This window comes from Loxodonta africana, chromosome 5, assembly GCF_030014295.1.
Source record: "Loxodonta africana isolate mLoxAfr1 chromosome 5, mLoxAfr1.hap2, whole genome shotgun sequence".
NCBI classification, from domain to species: Eukaryota; Metazoa; Chordata; class Mammalia; order Proboscidea; family Elephantidae; genus Loxodonta; species Loxodonta africana.
In genome coordinates this window covers 4,893,382-4,918,688 of record NC_087346.1, presented here as the reverse complement: position 1 = coordinate 4,918,688, position 25,307 = coordinate 4,893,382, and the positions used below count along the sequence as shown (strand labels likewise).

The 25,307-nt window shown below is 36.8% G+C and overlaps 1 non-coding gene across 1 annotated transcript; it reads right to left on the bottom strand.

Annotated features, from left to right (window-relative positions):
- Positions 1-3,186: 3,186 nt before the first annotated feature.
- Positions 3,187-3,293, bottom strand: LOC111750809 (U6 spliceosomal RNA). Its single transcript, XR_002785864.1, has one exon. It is a non-coding gene; the product is annotated as a U6 spliceosomal RNA (small nuclear RNA).
- Between the last annotated feature and the right edge of the window lie 22,014 nt (positions 3,294-25,307).

The window sequence follows — 25,307 nt, the reverse complement described above, 5'->3', positions numbered from 1 at the left end:
AGTTGTCAAAAATGAAATGGAATGCATAAACATTAGTGAGCTGAAATGGACTGGTATTGAACATTTTAAATCAGACAATCATATGGTCTACTATGCTGGGAATGACACATTGAAGAGGAATGGGGTCATATTCACTGTCCAAAAGAACATTTCAAGATCTATCCTGAAATATAACACTGCTAATGATAGGATAATATCCATACGCCTGCAAGGAAGACCAGATAATACAACTATTATTCAAACTTATGTACCAACTACTAAGCCAAAGATGAAAAAATTGAAGATTTTTATCTGCTTCTGCAGACTGAAATACACCAAATATACAATCAAGATGCATTGGTAATTACTGGTGTTTTTTTTTTTTTTTTTTGGTACTATGAAAGTTAGAAATAAAGAAGAAGAAGGATCAGTATTTGTAAAATATGGCCTTGGTGATAGAAATGACAGAGGATCTCATGATAGAATTTTGTAAGACCAATGACTTATTCATTGCAAATACCTTTTTTAACAACATAAACAGCAACTAACTATAAACATGGACCTTGCCAGATGGGATGCATAAGAATCAGATTGACTACATCTGTGGAAAGACATAATGTAGAAGCTCAATATCATCAGTCAGAACAAGGCCAAGGGCCAACTGTGGAACAGACCATCAATTGCTCATATGTAAATTGAACTTGAAGCTGAGGAAAATTAGAGCAAGTCCACAAGAGCCAAAATATGGCCTTGAGCATATCCCACCCAAATTTAGAGACAATCTCAAAAACAAATTTGACACATTGAACACTAATGAAGGAAGAACAGATGAGTTGTAGAATGACACCAAGGACATCATACATGAAGAAAGCAAGGGGTCATTAAAAATACAGGCAAGAAAGAAAAGGTCAAAATAGATGTCAGGAGAGACTGAAAACTTGTTCTTGAACTTAGAGTAGTAAAAGGAAAGAAATGAAGTAAAAGAGCTGAACAAAAGATTATGAACGGCAGCACAAGAAGACAAAGTACTATAATGAAATGTGCAAAGACATGGAGTTAGGAAACCAAAAGTGTAGAACACGCTTGACATTTCTCAAACTGAATGAACTGAAGAAGGAATTTAAGCTTCAAGGCACAATTTTGAAGGATTCTATGGGGAAAATATTGACCAAAGCAGGATGCATCAAAAGGAGATGGAAGGAATACACAGAGTCACTATACCAAAAAGAACTGATTGATGTTCAAACATTTCAGGAGTTAGCATATAACCAAGAACCAATGGCACTGAAGGAAGAAGTCCAAACTGCACTAAAGCATTATTGAAAAACAGGCCTCCAGGAATTGGCAGAGTACCTATTCAGATGTTTCAACAAACAGATGCAGTGCTGAAAGTGTTCATCTGCCAAGAAATTTGGAAGAACCTGGCCAAGTGACTAGAAGAGATCTTTATTTGTACCCATTCCAAGGAAATGCAGTCCAACAGAATGTGGAAACTATCAATGTCATTAATATCACACACAAGTAAAATTATGCTGAAAATCACCCAAAAGCTGTTATAGCAGTACACTGACAGGGAACTGCTGTTAATTCAAGCTGCATTCAGAAGAGAACATGGAATGAGGGATATCATTGCTGATGTCAGATGGATCCTGACTGAAAGCAGAGAATACCAGAAAGATATTTACCTGTGTTTTATTGACTATGCAAAGGCATAGTCAATAAAACACAGGTTTTAGGGTGTGTGGATCATAATAAATTACAGATAACATTGCAAAGAATGGGAATCCCAGAACACTTAACTCTGTGCTCATGTGGAACCTGTACATAGACCAAGATTAAGTTCTTCGAACAGAACAAAGGGATACTGTGTGTTTTAAAGTCATGAAAGGTACGTGTCAGGGCTGTATCCTCTCACCATACTTATTCAATCTGTATTCTGAGCAAATAATCTGAGAAGGTGGACTATGTGAAAAGGAACTCAGCATCAGGATGGGAAGAAGATTCATTAACAACCTGCCATATGTAGATGACACGACCTTGCTGAAAGTGAAAAGTACTTAAAGCACTTACTGATGAACATCAAAGACTATATACAGCCTTCAGTATGGATTGCACCTCAACATAAAGAAAACAAGAATCCTCACAACTGGACCAATAAACCACTTCTTGATACCCAACACACTGCCGTTGAGTCGATTCCAACTCATAGCGACCCTATAGGACGGGGTAGAACTGCCTCTTAGAGTTTCCAAGGAGCGCCTGGCAGATCCAAACATGCCGACCTCTAAATTAAGAGCTGTACCACTTAACCACTATGCCACCAGGGTTTCCCACTTCTTGATAAGTGGAGAAAATATTAAAGCTGTCAGGGACTTCATTTTACTTGGATCCACAATGAATGCCCGTGGAAATAGCAATCAAGAATTTAAACAACTTATGACATTGGGCAAATCTGCTGCAAAAGGCCTTTTTAAAGTTTTAAAAAGCAAAGATGTCACTTTGAGGACTAAGGTGCCCCTGAATAAAGTCATGGTATTTTTAATCACCTCATATGCTTGTGAAAGCTGGGCAATGAATACTGATGACTGAAGAAGCAGAATTGACACCTTTAATTATGGTGTTGGTGAAGAATAATGAATATACAATGGACTGCCAGAAGAATGAACAAATCTGTCTTGGAAGAAGTACAGCTGCAATTGTCCTTGGAAGCAAGGATGGAGAGACTTTGTCTCATGTATTATAGACATGTTGTCAGAAGGGACCAGTCTCCGGAGAAAGACATCATGTGTGGTAGATTACAGGGTCAACCAATGGGCTCAAGCATAACAACTATTGTGAAGCTGGTACGGCACCAGGCTATGTTTCATTGTGTTGCATTAGGGTAGCACCTAACAACAACAACAAACACTAGGGAAACATTAAAATGTTAACAGACAAAAACATTTCCAATTAGAAAGCCATTAGAATAGGTAAGACTGAATAAAAATATTCAAACAGGAATAAAAGTATACAGCAATACTTAGATGGGAACAACATAAAGAAGAAAAATAATTGATTTAAACACAATCATCTAATTGCATTAAATATAAATGGTGTAAACACATCAATGAAAAGTAAGAAATACTAAGGTAAGCTCACTTTATTTTATTTATTTATTTAGACTCTGGTCCATCTTCTCTGTTGGGTGGAATACTCCTGACATTGCTCAAAAAATATGGAACCTTCACGAATTTGTGTATTATCCTTGCACAAGGGCTATGCTAATCTTCTCTGTATTGTTCCAATTTTAGTATATGTGCTGGTAAAGCAAGCACAAAGTAAGCTCACTTTAAATACAAGAACAGAAATAGGTTAAAATTAAAGGATAGAAAAATTTAATACAAAGAAAATCCATAGAAAATTGGGATGGTTTTATTAACCTATGATGAAACAAATTTCAAGCATAGAGTTTCATCAGTTTTCTATTAACTAACCTTCAAGTTCACTGATCCTTTTTACTTTCTTGTGTCAAGTCTACTGATTAGCCCATCAAAGGCTTTCTTTATCTCTTTTACTATGTTTGTGATTCTTCACATATTCATTTAATTTTTTCTTATAGTTTTCACTTCTCTGCTGAAATTACTTTTCTGCTGTTTTACATTGTCTGATTTTTCCATTGGAGCCTTAAACATGGTGTGGCGTGAAGAATTTAGCTTTACCTAGAGTAAGGTGATCTTTGTCCTTAGTTCTAGAGAAATTATCCTCTGAGTAATTGACATGGGACTTCAACCGCACAGCTGAGGGTTTGTGCTGGTGAGTGGAAGCTGGTCAGCCCAGAAAAAACTCACCTGAGAGGCCAATATCAACTAGACTCAGGAGACATAACTTAACCTATCATTCAGGACTGGTCAATAACAGAACATGAAAGTTCAAAGAGCTTCCAACCCAGCAAAAGAAAGCTGACACACCCTCTTTGAGACACAGAAGCTTGATGTTGAGAACCTCCCCAGATGCTGCCCATGCATCTCTTCCTTAGGATAATCCCGATTTATATCTTTTTGCCATAATAAATCTTAAGTATTTTTTTTTTTTATATAGTACTCTCCATGAATTCTGTTAGTTGTTCCAGTGAATTATCAAACTGGAAGTAGAAGGTGGAAACAGCAGGTGAAAGGAGGATGTCATGTGCTCTCTCAAACTTGCAGATAATGTCTGCCTTTTTGGCAACCTAGAGAACAATGTTCTTCTAACTTGTGAGACCTGCCTTAGTTCTGGGTGACGGCACTGGGTTTAGTGTGAGAAAAGCTGGTGTTGTCTGGGCAGCTGGTGTCAGAAACAATTGAGAAGTAGGAAGGCGGGGACTGGAACTATCTTTGCATTTTTGGAATTGGATTAATGCTGATTTTTAACCATGAAGTTATCCACAGACTTGGCAATCATAGTTATTTTAAATTCCCTGTCCGAGAGTTGCAACACTGTTGTATTTGAATCTGTTTCTGATAATGGCTTTGCCTTTCAGACTGTGCTTTTCTCTCCTTTTTGTATGCTTCATTGTTTTTCTGTTTGTTTGAAAGTCAGAAATGTTGACTACAACAGTTGACATTGATTTATTTACTTACTTACCTTATGCTGGGAGATGAGCCAATTTTTCTTTCTACTAGGCCTTCATTGGGGATTTTTGAGTTAAAGTAGTCAAGAGTTGGGATAGGTTTTAAGTTTGTTGCTGCTGTGTTTGCCTTCAGTGAACCAGAAGTTTACAATGACCTTATTTTTGTCTCTCTAGTAAAAAAACAAAAAAAAAATTTTTTTTTTTTTTTTTAGTATTTGATGAAGGAAATCCCGGTGGCCTAAAGGTTAAGAGCTACGGCTGCTAACCAAAAGGTCACAGTTCAAATCCACAAGGCGCTCCTTGAAAACTCTATGGGGCAGTTCCACTCTGTCCTACAGGGTTGCTACGAGTAGTAATCGACTCAATGGCAATGGTTTCCTTTGTTTGTTTGCTTCGTTTTAGTATTTGATGTTTCCTTTACCCTGTGTCTCAGAGAAGGTGTATCCCTTGAAGTTCTAGCTGTATTCCACTCTGAGTTTTAGTCAACACTTGTGAGTTTGTTAGTGTGGGGGTGAGTAGCGGGGGTGGGGTTGCATTCTCTGTTGATCTGATTAAGCCTCAGTTTTAGGCAAGCAATGTAACTGGTGATCTCAGAGGCGAAGCCTTCAAAAATATTTCCCTCCTCCAAATGAGGAGAGATACTGGTGGGCGGGGGGCGAGAGGAAGGGGATGTCTTCTAGTTTATGGTGTTTTTTGTAAGTGTAAGGCATAATTATTATTCATTTTCATTAGTCCTTTTTTCCCCCCTTTAGAGACACTGTTCAAGATACTGATTTGAAGACCTAAATAACCTTATTTATTTTATTTCTTCATGTACTAAGCCTTTATATAAATCCCACCTATACCTCTCAAAAAAAATTTTTTTTTTTTATACCTCTAATAAACACATGAACCCTTTTGTTCTGAAATAATACAAATAAATTTTCTTCTCTCCTCAAAATAGCTTTTGTGTGATTGGAAATATATATAATATATATGACACTTGTGTGTTTTAAGAAAGGAGCCCTGGTAGCATAATGGTTAAGCACTCGTCTGCTAACCAAAAGGTCAGTAGTTCAAGCCCACCAGCTGCTCCATGGGAGAAAGATGTGGCAGTCTGTTTCCGCAAAGATTTGAAGCCTTGGAAACCCTATGGGGAAGTTCTACTCAGTCCTGTACGGTCATTAGGAGTCGGAATCAACTTCATGGCAATAGGTTTGGTTTTGGGTGTCAAAAGAGTTTAAAGTGAATGTGCTTTCAAAGCATCGAGCTTCTTTATCAGCAGATGAATTGGCAAAGGGAAAAATATATATATATATAACTGATAAAATCTGAAGCAAGATTTAGAGAAACCGATTTCTAAATCTAGCTCTTCCATTATCACACTACATTATCTAGTTTGGTGTATTATTTATAGTTACCTTTTTTATCTTTCTGGAGGAAATTAGGGTATCTATTCTACAGCTTTCAAAGGGATGTAATTACGAGATTATATACACATACATAAATGTTTAAATAGCATACAAAATACTAACACGAGACTGCAAGATACAAACATCATGTTATATGTTTACTTGGGAGAGGCTGCTAACTGTGTGTTTTAGAGTTGTGTCTAGTGTGGGACAAGACGTATATTTGGTAGGAAGCAACAATAGGGAAGAGAGAAATGAGACAGAGCTGGAAAACATCCAATTCAAGGCATATTATCACATGTTACCATTGTGGGAAAACTGAGTTTAATTCCACTGGAAAACTGTGTCCCTTGTTCAGCAGCATATGTAGGCTACCTAAGGCAACACAGCACCCGCCATACAATAACCTTTGGTTCGAAAGGTGTTGAAACTGAATCCTTAGCTTTGGTTAAGTAGTCCATTCCAATTAGACTTACAGTTGTGAATCCACCTTAGATCAGCAGGCATGTCATTCTCATGGCAATGAAAAAGACACAAGAGAGAAAGTAGGGACAAAGAAGGGCTCCTAAGGTCTAGGCTGGACACATCACACTGACACTAAAGAAAAGTTTGCAATATAAATGCAAGTAGTATTGGGTTAATTAGTATATCACATAATTTTTATGTTTCTCTGAAAAGCTATTTGATTCACCTTTTTCAAGGGATTTTCTAATTGAGGAAAAAAAAAAAGACTGGTTTTAAGGCTACCTCAGGTTCACACTTTATTTGAACATATAAAGCTATTCTATTGAGTTAAAATTAATTAGTAGTTTTGACCTATTTAATACTTACTAAATGCAAAGATCATGAACATGAGGGATGGCCTCTTTCCATTGCCCTCATTCATTCTTCTGCCCTCATTCCGTTTGCCAAAGTCCAAAGCCAAGAGAGAAAATACAATCTCCCATAATAAGGCAATAATAATTATGCTGATACAAATAGCAGTGAAGAATTCAAACTGATTCCTCATTTAGCCACATTAATTGACTATTTTTCCATTAATCTCTCATATCCTTTTTCTAAGTTCAAAAGAGAAAAGCTAATATAAAAATACCTTCAACTGTATTGTTTTGCATACCTTCCTCAATATTTTCCATGAGTTACATGTAAGATTAATGTCTTTACTTTATGAACAATGCTTTATGAATGGCTGTGGTTAATTGCTATGCTAAACCTACTTATTATTTATTAAGGTTAAAAAGGCTATGTGATATAAAATACAGGAATAATCAATTTGATTCAAGATGCACAATATATTCATAAAGAAATTTAAAATATCTTATATGGCAATAAAAATTAGCAATGTTGGCATATTTCTTCTTAAAAGCACCTATATATATATATATATATATATATATGAGGTAAATAAAAAGAAAACTAGAGGCATTAGCCATTAACTAGGATGTTTGCTTTTAGAGAAATATGTTTTTTAAAAGACAACAAGAATTGAATCTGAGGAAGAACCAAAGGTTAGGTGATAAGAAGGAATTCACGTTCACTTGGCAGCAATTACGTTAGCTTACATAAGTTGAATGTTCCATGTTGTTCTGTTTGCTTTCTATACACCCTTTTGGTAGAGAGATGAGACTGACAGTAGTTTATTAGTCACATATACTCACAGCCCAGGGATGAAAACACAGCATACCATGCAGGACCAAACAGGGGTTGCACTTAGAAAGGCAGTGAAAGAGCAGGGGCTGTAGGAGGAAGGTTTTACAGTAACAAGAGTGCAGGGTGCTCCCTGCTACCCACAGAAGAATGTGATTGACCCTTTTGAATAATCGCATATGTTGGCAGAGAAATAAAACTTATTAGGTTGAGTACCAGTGAAGTTCAGTTGTTTGGGCTGATAGGAGAACTAACTAGGTGGTGAGCCTTTCCCACTAAGTTGGAGCATATCTGGTGAGAACAGGGAAATTGACAATTAGGTCTTTGGGACCCCATCAAAAGTATCAAGGCAGCACATGAAATGTTAGTTTTTATAATGCACACATTCAAGCTAAAATTAACATAAGTTTAGTTACCTGTGTTTCTACAAAAAAATAATATAAATAGAAATATTTAGATACATTTTGACACATAGCCACAATAAAGCCTTTCCTTTGTATTTGGTATGTTATTTGAAAAGTATCTTTTTTGGAGTTTTTCCATACTGCTTCAAAGTGTTCTTCCTAAGATTGTTTATGAATAATGAAAAAGTCATTTGAAATCATTCTCAAGAGCCTTTTCATAACTAGCGGAAAATTAACAAAAGAGAATAACTTCAACATATTGAGGTGGTAGTAAAAAAGCAAATTTGAGAAATACACATAGAAATAGAAATATGAACATAAATTAATAAATACCAATAAAAACTCTAATAAACGGAATGAAATATTTGGGCTAAGATCTCATTATAAGGAGTTTGAAATTAAAATAAAAGAATACAAGTCATTTTAGATGCTATGAATTTATTATTACATGTAGGAAGAGAACAAAGTCTGCTTTAATGATGACATTCAAGAAGAAAATGAAAAGGTATTTCTAAAAATTATTCAAATTCATTTTTTTATCATGTTATTATCAACAAATTATTACCTTTCTTGGCAGCCAATCTGGCATTTGAATTAGCCATAATTTCCACACTTAATTCAACAAATATTTTCCCCTATATTTGCAGGGCAATTGTTGAAAATGTACTTGCTTGTATAAATACAAGATAGAAAACACCTGTACTTATAAAAGTGAGCTCTAAATATTTCTAGTGAAATCTGGTATTTCTTTAAAAAAATCATTTATTGTGGGCTTACTGTATACTCAATAAATCTACTCTGACATTGTCACAAAATGCAAAAAGTTACTGACACACTTGACAATACAGAAGAAAATTATTTTTTGTCACTAAAAAAATTTATCTGATTACATTATCTCAAAGGAAGAAGACGTGTCTTCATCATAAATACACAGAAAATAATACCCCATGCAGAGTGATAGCTAAAAGTCACAAACCACCACAGCACATTGTAATAGTGTATCTTCAGTGAGAAAGCCAGCGAACGTTAATTATTTTGGGGGGAAGCCCGTTACAGATTTAGAGGAGGAGGATATATATTATTTAGTGTCATACTGTTATATTATTTGATGGCACATCGTTACAAAATTGACACTGTTGATTTCAGCAGAAATTATCCATCATTGTCATACCCAGCCCTGATCAATATGTTTATTTTTTGTTACTTAGATGCTAATTTACATCATTTCCCAATTTCCCCTGAGTAATCATTTAAAATCCTGGACACAACCTACAAGAATAATCAATTTTTAAACTATTTGAACACCAACCATAATTTAGAACAAGCTAGTTGCAGCAGTAGCAATGCTTGCTTCTAGGGACTAGCCTCCAAAATAACCCCATAGGGCACCGAATGAATCTCACAAAGATATGAGATCCAAACTGAGTTGCTCTTAACTTTCAATGGGTGAACAATTATGCATATCCATAATTGTCAATATGGCACCTCTCGAGACACACCAGAATCTCTGGGCAGAGAGCCAATAAAACTTATGTTCAGTTACAAGGGGCCAGCTGGACACCTGGCAGGTGCATAGTGTAGGATAACTGCTCCAGTCCACACTCTTTAACCCTCCAGTGACTTTGCCATTCTGAGATGCTTCATTGGCAAACAGGTCATGACAGAGATTATTAAAGTATCACATGTATAGATCACAATAATGAGGACACCAGGAGCACCCGAAAGGTAATATTCTAAAATAAGCAAACAGACAAACGAGAAAGCTGCATGACAATTCTGCAGACTTAGTGTACGTGCTCACTTATTGAAGGCCATTCTCTGATTATCTTTTTAAATACACGTAACTCGAAGTGAAATGTATTGAACAATATCATTAATATCACATGCAACTAAAATTTTGCTAAATATGTTCCAAGAATGGTTGCAGCAGCACATCAACAGGGAATTGTCAGAAGTTCAGGCCGATTCAAAGAGGACACGGAATGAGGAATATCACTGTTGATGTCAGATGGATCTTGGCTGACAGCAAGAATACCAGAATGATATTTACCTGTGGTTTATTGACTACAAAAAGCCTTTTGATTGTGCTGATCATAACAAATCATGGCTAACTTTGCAAACAACGGGAATTGCAGAACACTGAACTGTGCTCATGAAGAACCTATATGTACAACAAGAGGCAGTCATTTGAACAGAACAAGGTGATACTTCATTGTTTAAGATCAGAAAAGGTGTGAGTCAGGGTTGTATCGTTTCACCACACTTATTCAATCTATATGCAAAGCAAGTAATCCAAGCAGCTGGACTATATGAAGAATGCAACATCAGGATTGGAGGAAGGCTCATTAACAATCCACAAAATGCAAATGACACAAACTTGCTTGCTGAAAGAGAAGAGGACTTGAAGCTCTTACTGATGAATCAAAGATTATAGCCTTCAGTATGGATTATACCTCAACATACAGAAAACAAAAATCCTCACAACTGGACCAACAAACAATATCATGGTAAACAGAGAAAATATTGAATTAGTGAAGGGTTTCATTTTACATAGACCTACAATCAACACCCATGGAAGTAGCAGTCAAAAAATCAAAGGACATATTGCATTGGGCAAATCTGCTGCAATAGACCTCTTTATAGTGTGGAAACCAAAGATGCGACTTTGAGGACTAAGGTGCACCTAACTCAAGCCAGGATATTTTCAATCACCTCATATGCGAACAAAAGCCAGACAAACAATAAGAAAGATGGAAAAAGAATTGATGCCTTTGACTTAAAGTGTTGATGTAAAATATTGATTATACCATGGACTTCCAGAAGAGGGAACAAATCTGTCTTAGGATAAGTATAGCCAGAATGCTCCTTAGGAACAAGGATGGCAAGACTTTGTCATATGTACTTTGGACAAGTTATCGGGAGAGACCAGTCACTAGAAAAGGACATCATGTTTGATAAAGTAGAAGCTCAGCAAAAAGGAGAACTTTCAACGAGACGGATTGACAAAGTGGTTCGGCAACGGGCTCAAACATAGCAATTATTGTGACAATGGGACAGGATCAGGCAGTGTTTTGTTCCATTGTACATAGGGTCACTATGAGTCAGAACTGACTCAAGAACACCTTACAAAAAGAGGAGCTAACCTAAAATATTCCATTCTTGGACATTAGAGAATCGTACTGATATGGATTTCATGGTGGGTAAAGGCCACCACTTACGATATACCTGTTCCTAACAGTTTCCTTAAAATTTTATTCCTGAAACCAAATAAACTGGTTTGCTGGCCACACTTTCCACACAGGCCATCACTAATCCCAGGGAGGTTTTATCAGAGGAAAGATGCACAAATGATTAGATAAAGCCCCATTCAGAAGTCACTATTACTTTCAAGTCATATACCTCTTGGGCCTCTAAAGGCAATGGGATTACATAAAATCGCTGCAGGAAAAGTGGCCTCATTTGTATTTGTTCAATGGGATAATTTATTTTAAGATCTAGGTATAATTAAAATATATGTTCTTTTTATAAGGAATATAAAAAAGATTGCCAATGTGTTCTTTTGGCGAGGTTGTAGGGAAACACACATTGCTGGTGGAAATACATAGCGAAAAGGAATTTGACGATATCTACCAAAAATGTGTACTGATTTGTCCCTTTAATGAAAAATCCCTCCTTTAGGCATCTCTTCCAAAGATTTCCTGGCAAAACATTGAAATGGCGTATAGGATCGCTTTCAGTCAGAATTGACTGGATGGCAATAGACATTTATTGTTTTCATATTTGTCGAAAAAAGACGGGAAGAAATCTGCAGGAATTTGTTGAATCTACGATGCATCCCTGCAGTGGAATACAATACATCTCTAAAAATAACAAGAAAGCTCTTCCTACCCAGCTATAGATTAGCCTCTAGAAAATATTGTAAAGCTAAAGAATAATGCAATTACTATGGTAACATTTATTAATGAAAGGGGATAAAAAAGAAGGCTAAATATATATGTATATATAGAATTAGAAGCAAAAAACTAAAACAAATAAAAAATGTTATCTATAAAGAAAAATTTCTTAAGTTTTATTTGCTTTAATTGAAAGTTTACAAATCAAGTCAGCTTCTCATACAAAAATTTATATATATCTTGCTATCTATTCCTAATTGCTCTCTCCCAATGAGACAGCATACTCCTTCCCTCCACCCTGTATTGCCGTGTCCATTCAGCCAGTTTCTGTCCCCCCACCCCCTGCCACCTCATCTCCCCTCCAGACAAGAGCTGCCCACATAGTCTCATGTGCCTACTTGAGCCAAGAAGCTCACTCCTCACCAGTATCATTTTCTCTCTTATAGTCCAGTCTAATCCCTGTCTGAAGAGTTGGCTTTGGGAATGGTTCCAGTCTTGGGCTAACAGAAGGTCTGGGGACCATGACCTCTGGGGTCCTTCTAGTCTGTCAGACCATGAAGTCTGGACTTTTTACTACAATTTGAGGTCTGCATCCCACTGCTCTCTTGCTTCATCAGGGGTTCTCTGTTGTGTTCCCTGTCAGGGCAGTCCTCAGTTGTAGCTGGGCACCATCTAGTTCTTCTGGGCTCAGGCTGATGTAGTCTCTGGTGTTTGTGGCCATTTCTGTCTTTTGGGCTCATAATTACCTTGTGCCTTTGGTGTTCTTCCTTCTCCTTTGGTCCAGGTGAGCTGAGACCGATTGATGCATCTTAGATGGCTCCTTGCTGCCGTTTAAGACCCCAGATGCCACTCACCAAAGTGAAATGCAGAATGTTTTCAGTAAAGAAAAAATAAAGAGAAAAGAAATGGAAACTGCACTTTTCTAAATGTATCTTGTTTTACATACTAGAATTTAGAGCTTTCTAATTGTTTTGCAGCCCTGGTAGCACAGTGATTAGGAGCTTGGCTGCCAGCCAAAAGATCGGCAGTTCAAATCCACCAGTAGATCCTTGGAAACCCTACGGGGTAGTTTTACTGTGTCCTAGAGAGTTGCTATGAGTCACAATTGACTCTACAGCAGGGGGTTTGTTTGTGGGTTGCTTTTTTTTGCATAATTATAGAATAAAATTAAGTCAAAATTAATAAAACAATTCCTAAAAATTAAGAACAAAACCAAACTAAATTATCAATCTGATGACTTAACCCACAGAAAGAATTGTTTTGAGAAACCATAAAGCACACCAACCTAACTATGCATCATTATTTGGTTATATCAAGTTTTAAAAGAACTGAAAAGAAATCTTAAGCCATATTTAGGACCATACTGATAGTAATAATATTAGTGTCTTTTTTTTATGTAGATGAATAGATAAAAAGTCTTTAGGAAATGAGATTTTCAGAATAAGAGCAAAGAGATAAAAATAGAAAAGCAAAACATTTTGGTAAAAATCCTGTACTCTTAAATTTTGATTGTAACTAGAATATGTACTCTTAGTGTGCATTTTTTTCTTTTTTTCCTTTTCCAAATTAAAAAAATAAAGTATATTTTCTAGCTGTTAAAAGTAAAATACCTAGAAACAATGGTCAACTTAAATTATAGAGAATCCAGATTGAATCCCTAAATACTAATCTTTTTAAAATAAATCAAGACTTCAGGGAGAAATGGCAGATTCTAGTCTATGATAAAGGAGCCCTGGTAGCTCAGTGGTTAAGCACTCAGCTGCTAATGGAAAAGTGGCAATTCGAACCCACCTGTGACTCTGTGGAATAAAAGAGCTGGCAATTTGCTCCCTAAAAATTACAGCCTAGGAAGCCCTATAGGGCAGTTCTCTTCTGTCACATAGGGTCACTATGAGTTGTAATCGACCAGATGGAACACAACAACAGTCTGTGATAAGAACTATACAATATGAGCCTCCAAGGATTTTTCATTCAAAAAGCAAGAGAAGCTGTCAAAGATTATTAGAGATCTGCTGGAAAGTCAGAGGGTCTGGGTGATGCAAACCATTAGCACACTCGGCTGCTAACAGAAAAGTTGGCTGCTTGAGTCCACCAAGAGTCACCTCTGAAAAAGACCTTGTGATCTACTTCCAAAAGCTCAGCCACTGAAAACCCTGTGGAGCACAGTTCTCCTTTGACACTCACGGGGTCTCTTCCAATTGATTTGTTTGGAAATTCACATGAGTCAAAATGAACTTGCTTCCACTGGTTGAGTACAGTAAAATTTAAATATCAAAATATATGACTTCAATGATTGCTTCAATCATGCAATTAGGAAGCATACATACAGAGTTTAGTTACAACAAACCTTTACTTACATATTTTTTTTTCCTGTTTGTGTCTGCTATGTGTTACATACAACTATTGAAGGAATCAGCGCATCTATGTGAATGCAGTCTCTGCTTTGTGGTAAGAGAAGCTGAGTCGTGAGGATGTATCTTAATCATGTGGACAGTAGAGACACTCCACATTTCATAGTACAGTGTTAGCTGACAGGTTTGCTATAATGTTAGCATGAAGTACTTACGTCCGAAGAAAGTATTCAAAGTGCTTCTTGAGAAAAGTTTTAAATGATTTGGGTTTATTTTTTAACAAAGTCTTATCCTTTTAATGGATAATATTGAAGCAGACTTCATTTTTTTTTTAATTTTTATTGTACTTTAAGTGAAAGTTTACAAATCAAGTCAGACTTTCCTACAAAAATTTATAAACACCTTGTTATATACTTCTAATTGCTCTCCCCCTAATGAGACAGCACACTCCTTCCCTCCACTCTCTCTTTTTGCTACCAATTGGCCAGTTTCTGATCCTCTCTACCTTCTCACCTCCCCTTTCACACAGGAGATGCCAACATAGTCTAATGTGTCTACTTGATCAAGAAACTCATCCTTCACCAGTATCATTGTCTATGCCATAGTCTAGTCCAATCCTTGTCTGAAGAGTTAGCTTTAGGAATGGCTCCTGTCTTGAGCTAACAGAAGGTCTGGGTTTAGTCTCAGTCAAACCATTAAGTCTGGTCTTTTTACAAAAACTTGTACAGGGCCGCTTGCTAGTGTTTAAGACCCCAGACACCACTCTCCAAACTGGGATGCAGAATGTTTTCTTAATAGATTTTGTTATGCCAATTGATTTAGATGTCCCGAAACCATGGTCCCCAAACCCCTGCCCCTGCTACGCTGGCCTTCAAAGCGTTCAGTTTATTCAGGAACCTTACTTGCTTTTGGTTTAGTGCAGTTGTGCTGACCTCCCCTGTATTTGTGTTGTCTTTCCCGTCACCTAAAGTAGTTCTTATCTCCATCTAATTAGTGAAAATCCCTCTCCCTTACTCCCTCCCTCCCCACTCTTGTAACCATCAAAGAATACTTTCTTCACTGTTTAAACTATTTCGTGAGTTCTTATAATAGTGGTCTTATACAATATTTGTCTTCTTGCAGCTGACTAATTTCACTCAGTGTAATGCTTCCCAGGTTCCTCCGTGTTATGAAATGTTTCACGGATTCCTCACTGCTCTTTATCGATGCGTAGTATTCCATTGTGTGAATATACCATAATTTATTTATCCATTCATCCATTGATGGGCACCTTGGTTACTTCCATCTTTTTGCTATTGTAAACAGTGCTGCAATGAACAAGGGTGTGCATATTTTTGTTTGTGTAAAGGCTCTTATTTCTCTAGGATATATTCCAAGGAGTGGGATTCCAGTATTGTATGGTAATTCTATTTCTGTTTTTTTAAGGAAGCACCAAATTGATTTTCAAAGTGGCTGTACCATTTTACATTCCCACCAGCAGTGTATAAGTATTCTAGTCTCTCCACAACCTCTCCAACATTTATTATTTTGTGCTTTTTGGATTAATGCCAGCCTGTCGGAGTGAGATGAAATCTCAATGTAGTTTTGATTTGCATTTCTCTAATGGCTAATGATTGTGAACATTTCCTCATGTATCTGTTAGCCACTTGAATGTCTTCTTTAGTGAAGTGTCTGTTCATTTCCTTTGCCCAATTTTTAATTGTGTTATTTGTCTTTTTGCAGTATCATGTAAACGAAGCAGGCTTCATTCTTAAAAATCCAATTAATCCCTAAATACTGTCACACCTTGTAAATATATATATATATACCCAAAACTCCTTGCTGTTCAGTTGAATTCCAACTCATAGCAACCCTATAGGATGGAGTAGAACTGCCCCATAAGGTTTCCAAGGCTGTAATCTTTATGGAAGCAGGCTGCCACATCTCAGAGTAGCAGGTGAGTTCTAACTGCTGACCTTTTGGTTAGCAGCTGAGTGCTTAACCACTGCACCACAAAGTCTCCTTTTTGTAAATACAGTAGAGACTAAAAGAACAAGAAAGAGTCCCTGGGTAACCCAAATGGCTAAGTGCCCTACTATTAGCTGAAAGATTGGCAGTTCAAACCCATCCAGAGGCCCTTTAAAAGACAGGCCTAGAGACCTGTTTCTGAAAGATCACAGCCTTCAACACCCTATGGAGGAGTTTTATTCTGAATACACGGGTTGCCATTAGTGGAAACTTACTCAATGACAGCTAACAACGACAAGAGAGCAGACTCTTCACTTACTTCCCTTCATCCTCTGACACTCACAGACACTGAAGACTCTTATGAGAGGTCACTTCCGAGTTGAAAAACGGTTTCCCAAGCTAAGTTTAGTAACAGGCTCAAGAAAGAGTTCTATTATTTTCCAAAAGCAAATGGGAGAACTTTGTTATTTTGTGCTAAATTTTCCTTTTACAAAAATAAATTAAGAATTGGTAAGTACATAAATGAATTTGGAAACAATAAGACCAGTTACATGGCATTTAATTTTTTTTACTAATATTAATTTTCTTCTTGATAATTTGCTGACATTATTTAAAAAAGGGGGAAACCAGAAAAATAGCTTTAAAAACCAGCTTAAGAATTGTTATAAAGGTGTATATACCAATATAAATATCAGATGTTTAAAATAATATTAAATTGTTAGGCAAAACTTTTTAGTAATATTCAAACTGTTGAAATTTTTAGTACAATATATATTGTTAGCAAATTTAAAAGAGTTTACAGAGATAAATTTTTATAACACACATAAATTCAGTACATTTGTAAAATAAGACTTTTAAAAAACTCATCATTTAGTGAATTATTTTTAATTAATTTGCTCAATTTTTTTCTCAGTGAATTGACCTAGAGCTAAGGGTGCATTTCCTGACAAGTCACGGCAATGTGACCTACTATGATTTTCCTCACTACTGTAAAACTGAGGTTTTGAACCGTATAGTTGCTCAAGATACAGTTGATACCTTAATAAGTAAATGTTCAATATGGCAAAAGAAAGAATAATTGGACCATCTTTTCTGATTGAAAACAAATGAAAGTATTTAACCAAAGGTGACAAGAAACTTCAAAGCAAATTCCAGATATAGAAGTAGGAAGCAACTATGGTGACCTGAAGAAATACCAACAGAAACATTTTAAGCCTTTTATTTATCCTTTTTCCTTAGAGTAGTCACTCTGAGTTGCTTCAGTATCATTTTAACTGTAAAATTCACTTTTGACGTATTATTAATTGTAGCTCTAAGAAAAATAAAACATGTTTTCACTTACACGCTACAGCTGCTCAATATTTGAAGGTATCATTTATTATGTTCCTCAGGCTTTTACAAGCTAAACATTCCAAGTTCCCTCAAGTGATTCATACATTACACTTCCATCTCCTCGTGTTATTCTCTATTCCCCTAAAAATTTGACTGGCAGAACCAGAAAGTTCCAAGCATATTCTGACCAGCATGTATGATATATCACTCCTCTACTTAGGTATGTTTTTAAAATGTATATTGATGTTTTATTTGTTTTGAGACCTAACCCTTCAACCTCTTAATAGCCATAGTCACTTACATTGACTTTGTGACTAATTGATTTCTCCAACTGTTTTCACTGAAGTTCTTCTCAAAGATGCACTATTTTGTATTTATAGCTAAATGTATTTTGCATTTATTCCTAAAATGTATTTATTCAATAAGTATCTATACACTACCTACTATATTACCAGGACTAAGTTAGGCGCTGTAGAGGCAGGGTCAAAGAAAATGACAGTCTAGTGGCTAAGGCAGAGAAAAAGACTAAAAAAAAGGAAGAAAAGAAGGGAGACAGGGAGGGAGGGAGAAAGGCAGAGAGGGAGGGAGAAAGAAGGAAGGAAGGACGAAAGGAAGGAAGGAATAGAATTAAAAATGTTGACAAATAAGCAAACGATGCTGTGAGAGAAATGTAGATGATGAGGCAACAAATTTAAATATGATGCTTAGGAAACCTTAGAAGGAGGCAATATTTAGTATAAAATTTAAAATATGACATACATCTACTTTCGAGTTTGTGGCATAATAAAAATGTCCATGAATTCATTCTCTTTTTCATATCAAAAAGTAGGATATAACTGATAAACCACTGGCCAAACTGACAAAAGAAAAACAGGAGAGGAAGCAAATAACCTGAATAAGAAATGAGATGGGCGATATTACAACAGACCCAACTGAAATTAAAAGAATCATGTCAGATTACTATGAAAAACTATACTCAAAGAAATTTGAAAACCTAGAAGAAATGGGTGAATTCCTAGAAACACACTACCTATCTAAACTAACACATACAGAGGTAGAACAACTAAATAGACCCATAACAAAAGAAGAGATTGAAAAGGTAATCAAAAAACTCCCAATAAAAAAAAAACCCTGGCCCAGATCGCTTCACTGCAGAGTTCTACCAAACTTTCAGAGAAGAGTTAACACCACTACTACTCAAGGTATTTCAGAGCATAGAAAAGGATGGAATACTACTAAACTCATTCTATGAAGCCACCATATCCCTGATACCAAAACCAGGTAAAGACACCACAAGAAAAGAAAATTATAAACCTATATCCCTCATGAATGTCGATGTAAAAATCCTCAACAAAATTCTAGCCAATAGAATTCCACAATATATCAAAAAAATAATTCACCATGACCAAGTGGGATTCATACCAGGTATGCAGAGATGGTTCAACATTAGAAAAATAATAATGTAATCCACCACATAAATAAAACAAAAGACAAGAATCACACGATTTTATCAATTGATGCAAAAAATGCATTTGACAAAGTTCAACACTCATTCATGATAAAAACTCTTAGCAAAATAGGAATAGAAGGAAAATTCCTCAACATAATAATGGGCATTTATACAAAGCAGCCAACATCACCCTCAATGGAAAGAGCCTGAAAACATTCCCATTAAGATCGGGAACCAGACAAGGATGCCCTTTATCACCACTCTTATTCAACATTGTACTGGAAGTCCAAGCCAGAGCAATTGGGCTAGATAAAGAAATAAAGGGCATCCAGATTGGCAAGGAAGAAGTCAAAGTATCTCTATTTGCAGATGACATGATCTTATACACATAAAACCCTAAGGAATCCTCCAGAAAACTACTGAAACTAATAGAAGAGTTCAGCAGAGTATCAGGATACAAGATAAACATTCAAAAATCAGTTGGATTCCTCTACACCAACAAAAAGAACATCGAAGAGGAAATCACCAAATCAATGCCATTTACAGTAGCCCCCAAGAAGATAAAATACTTAGAAATATATCCTACCAGGGATGTAAAAGACTTATACAAAGAAAACTACAGTACACTTCTGCAAGAAACCAAAAGAGACTTACATAAGTGGAAGAACATACGTTGCTCGTGGATAGGAAGACTTAACATTTTAAAAATGTCTATTCTAGCGAAAGCGATCTATACATTTAATGCAATTCCAATCCACACCCAAAGGACATTCTTTGAGATGGAGAAACAAATCACCAATTTCATATGGAAGAGAAAGAGGCCCCAGATAAATAAGGCATTACTGAAAAAGAAGAGCAAAGTGGGAGGCCTTACTTTACCAGATTTTAGAACCTATTATACCGCCACAGTAGTCAAAACAGTCTGGTACTGGTACAACAGATACATGGTCCAATGGAACAGAATTGAGAATCCAGACATAAATCCATCCACATATGAGCAGTTGATATTTGACAAAGGGCCCAAAACAGTTAAATGGGGAAAAGACAGTCTTTTTAACAAATGCTGCTGGCATAACTGGATATTCATATGCAAAAAAATGAAACAAGACCCATACCTCACTCCATGCACAAAAACTAACTCAAAATGGATCAAAGACCTAAATATAAAATCTAAAACGATAAAGATCATGGAAAAAAAAATAGGGACAATGTTTGGAGCCCTAATACATGGCATAAATGGTGTAGAAAACATTATAGAGAATGTAGAAGAAAAACTAAATAACTGGGAGCTCCTAAAAATCAAACACTTATGCTCATCCAAAGACTTCACCAAAAGAGTAAAAAGACTACCTAAAACAGACTGGGAAAAAGTTTTTAGCTATGACATTTCTGATCAGTGCCTGATCTCTAAAATCTACATGATATTGCAAAAACTTAACTGCAAAAACACTAATAACCCAATTAAAAAATAGGCAAAAGATATGAATAGACACTTCACTAAAGAAGACATTCAGGTAGCTAACAGATATATGAGGAAATGTTCACAATCATTAACCATTAGAGAAATGCAGATCAAAACTTCAATGAGATTTCATCTCACTCCAACAAGGCCGGCATTAATCCAAAAAACACAAAAGAATAAATGTTGGAGAGGCTGTGGAGAGATTGGAACACTTCTACACTGCTGGTGGGAATGTCAAATGGTACAACCACTTTGGAAACCAATTTGGTGCTCCCTTAATAGAACTACCATATGATCCAGCAATCCCACTCCTTGGAATATATCCTAGAGAAATAAGAGCCCATACACAAACAGATATATGTACACCCATGTTTATTGCAGCACTGTTTACAATAGCAAAAAAGATGGAAGCAACCAAGGTGCCCATCAGCAGATGAATGGATAAAGAAATTATGGTATATTCACACAATGGAATACTACACATCAATAAAGAACAGTAAGGAATCTGTGAAACATTTCATAACATGGAGGAACCTGGAAGGAAGGCATTATGCTGAGTGAAATTAGTTGCAAAAGGACAAATATTGTATAAGACCACTATTATAAGAACTTGAGAAATAGTTTAAACTGAGAAGAAAACATTCTTTTGTGGTTACTAGAGGGGGGAGGGAGGGGGGGTGGGAGAGGGGTATTCACTAATTAGTAGATAAGAACTACTTTAGGTGAAGGGAAAGACAGCACACAATACAGGGGAGGTCAGCACAATTGGACTAAACCAAAAGCAAAGAAGTTTCCTGAAGAAACTGAATGCTTCGAAGGCCAAAGTAGCAGGGACAGGGGCCTGGGGACCATGGTTTCACGCGACATCTAAGTCAATTGGCATAATAAAATCTATTAACAAAACATTCTGCATCCCACTTTGAAGAGTGGCATCTGGGATCTTAAACACTATCAAGCAGCCATCTAAGACGTATCAATTGGTCTCTACCCACCTGGATCAAAGGAGAATGAAGAACACCAAGGACACAAGGTGATTACAAGCCCAAGAGACAGAAAGGGCAACATGAACCAGTGACTACATCAACCTGAGACCAGAAAAACTAGATGGTGCCCGGCTACAACCTATGACTGCCCTGACAGGGAACACAACAGAGAAACCCTGAGGGAGCAGGAGAGCAGTGGGATGCAGACCCCAAATTCTCATAAGACCAGACTTAATGATCTGACTGAGACTGAAAGGACCCTGGTGGTCATGGCCCCCAGGCCTTCTGTTAGCCCAGGACAGGACCCATTCCTGAAGCCAACTCTTCAGACATGGATTGAACTGGACAATGGGTTGGAGAGGGGTGCTGGTAAGAAGTGAGCTTCTTGGATCAGGTGGACACTTGAGACTATGTTGGCATCTCCTGCCTGGAGGGGAGATGAGAGGGTGGAGGGGGTTAGAAGCTGACGAAATGGACACCAAAAGAGAGAGTGGAGGGAGAGAGCGGGCTGTCTCATTAGGGGGAGAGTAATAGGGAGTGTGTAGCAAGGTGTATATGGGTTTTTGTGTGAGAGACTGACTTGATTTGTAAACTTTCGCTTAAAGCACAATAAAAATTATTAAAAAAAAAAGCAGGGTATATGTTTCCATATCTTGAATGTCAGGGAATTCTGTGATTGCTTTGACCAATATGGCAGAAGTGACATTCTAGGCATCAGGTTTAAGTATGTACCTTCCTGTTTCAATCTCTTGGAACACTCTTAGAGCCTGAAATGCTATATCCAAATATCCTGCTAGTGGAAAGGCCTTGAGATTACAGGAAAAGGGAGAGTGGGCCTGCAGAGGCCTGTCTTAAATCTTCGCCACTAAGATACCAAGTTTGTGAATGAAGTCATCTTGAACCTACTAGACCAAATCAGGCATTAGATGTATGACATTGAGCAAATCTATTCCATACAATGTGCAACAGAATTGACCAGCTAAATACTGCCTGAAATTCGAATCTGCACAAACATGAGATATAATAAAAAGATTGTTGTTTTAAGCCACTCAATTTGGGGGTACTTTTTTTTTTTTTTTCACAGTTATAGATACCTGAAACAGAGGTAGAGGGTGGATTTTTAACCTAAGAAGAAATGACGAGTACCAAAATCTTTAAGTGAGAAAGAGCTTGGGGTTTTGAAAAGCTCACGGACACTTATCTAGGGGTGATACATGAGATGGAAGAATAGACATGGATTAGATAATACAAGGCCTTAACGGTCAGGGTAAATTGATTGGAATTTATTCTAAATGCTATGGCAAATGATTAAATTTTTTTTTTTTTTTTTATCTAATTGCTAAACACAGAATGAGTTGGAACAAATAAGAGTGATTGTATGCAGACACTTAGTAGGCTGTCACAGTAGTTCAGTAAAAAGTTAGGGGTGGCATGGATATAGTGATGGCAGAGGAAATGAGAGGACATACATGTATTTGAGATACATTCAGAGATTAAGTCAACAGGATTTGCATTCCTCGTAGACTGAATGTGGGAGATGGTAGGAAGGAAAAGAATCAGTGATCACATTCAATAGGCGATGTCATTTATTAAGGGGTAAAATTATTGAGAGAAAACAAATTCAAGAAAGGGGGATTCATAGACAAAAATCTATGTAAATTCAATTGCCAAAACAGGAGGCTTAATCAAATTCCCTCTTTCCCATTTCTCCATTGTCTTTGACACCAGCCCACTCAAAGTGGCATTTTCTCTCTCTGACCCTAGCAACCCAGAGCTAGGTTAGATTTTCTAAGCTAAGAGCACACTGTCCTTCAGACTGCCAAATAAGCAGATGCCAGCCTTAAGCTTGAGCATCCGCAAAACGCCTTTACTTTTGACCTACTGGCTGCAAATTTGGGGTTTTCCTACTATCCTTTCAGAAAGTCAGCTGATAGCTCAGGGTCCTTTCCTGGACTCCCTCGCTTTCTCCTGCTGGCTCCTACTACTCCTTTAGGATCAATAATTCACTGGAATGACTCACAAGACCCAGAAAATACTTATGAATAGAGGTTTATTATAGCAAGGAAATGCAAATCAGGATCAACATAAAGAAGAGATACATGGGAAAGGTGCAGAAGTGTTTCCAATGGAAAGCTTCCATGTCCCAAAAAGGGTATACCACTCTCCCACACATATATAGCTATCTTTCACCAGCCAGAAAGCTCCTGGAGTATTTGTGTCCACAGTCTTTATTGGCTTCATGGCATATACATGTAATGAACCTCATTGCATATGCATGGCATGGACCTCATTGCTTAAGCATGATTGAATCATGCTCCCCTCCCTCCCTGACGTCACCTGGGATCAGGCCATGAGCTGGTCCTGGCTTGGCCAGCCCCGCACTCGTTAGTACAAATCCACTAGTATAGTCTTTACGCCACCATAACAAAAGACACCTCGATTATTCAGGAAATTCCAAAGGTCATATCAGGAACCAAGGACACTGGCCACATTGCTCTCTATAAGATGATTTATTATCTCACAGTGGAAGTGAAGCGTTCTATCTTGGACTTTATTGAGATTGACGTATTTAAGTAGTGTTGTAGTACAGAGAGCAGGGTATTACGAGTGGTGCTCAGAAACAAGATTTAGGTAAGGAATTTGTATTAGGAAGTAATCAGAAATCAATAGAAGATAAATTCTTGGAAATCACTGAGATATCTTAAAGAATGAAGGCCAATATGTAAACTCTAAGGAATCTCCAAATTAAGAGAGTAAGAGGGTGATCAAACAGAAGAAACTGAATATAAGGGAACATTGAAATGGAAGCAAAAATAAGAGCTGGATTTCTGAAAGGAGAAAGCGTTGAGTAGGTGAAACATCTAAAAAGAAAGACATGTGTCTATTGAATTTGATAACATGAAATACAGAGACTTGATGCTAATAATTAAAGCATGGGGGAGATCAAAAGCCAGATATTGGTTAGTTGGAGATTAAATGACTGTTTCGTAATTGGAGGCGGCAAGTCTAGATAATTCTCCATTTTGAAGGGGAGAGATAAATGTAGTAATATTGAGTTATGTGGTTGAAGAATTGTTTTTTATGTTTTTAATGGGGCGTCTAGGTCATATTAGTGTGTTAATGGTGGTGGTCTACTAGAAATGATTGCTGATGAATAAAATTAAGATTGTTGATATAGCAAAATTATTGAAATAGTGGAAGAGTGTGGAATCCACAGTACATGCAAAGCTATTGAATAGTGGTAGGCTTCCTCCTCTGTGATAAAATAGGATGAAAGAACTAGATAGATGCAAGCATAGGAAAATTTGATTGATTGGTTGATTGCAGGTTGAAAGAAGAGCAATTCATTTCTGTGATTTCCGTTTTTTTATTAAAGGAAAAGAAGAAACCATCTTCTAAGAGGATAAAGAAAAAAATGTGGAAAATTTGATGTATTTTAAGTAATCATCACTGTTATAAAACAAACTATAGAGAAATATATACGAATTGATAATAACCACTTCATGCCATTAGTTTTCAATTATGAATAATCTTATATATAAGTTATATTTCCATTTCTATATTAATTATCTCTTTTTCTAATCAAGGCTGCTACATCTTCATCCAAACCTTGATGAACCAAGATGGTGGAATAGTCAGGTGCTTCCTGTCTTCTGTTTTACAACAAAGACCTGGAAAAACAAGCGACTGGATTATATATGGCAATCTAGGAGCCCTGATTATCAGAGACAAAGCTGAAGAGCCAGACTGAGCAGCAGGGGGAAAGAGAGACAATTCAACAGCAGTGGAGACGTGCCAGTCAAAATGTTGCCAGCACCCTTTGCACTCAGGCTGAGGTGAGTGATAGTGTTCTGGACCACGTCATGTGAAGCCAGGCTGA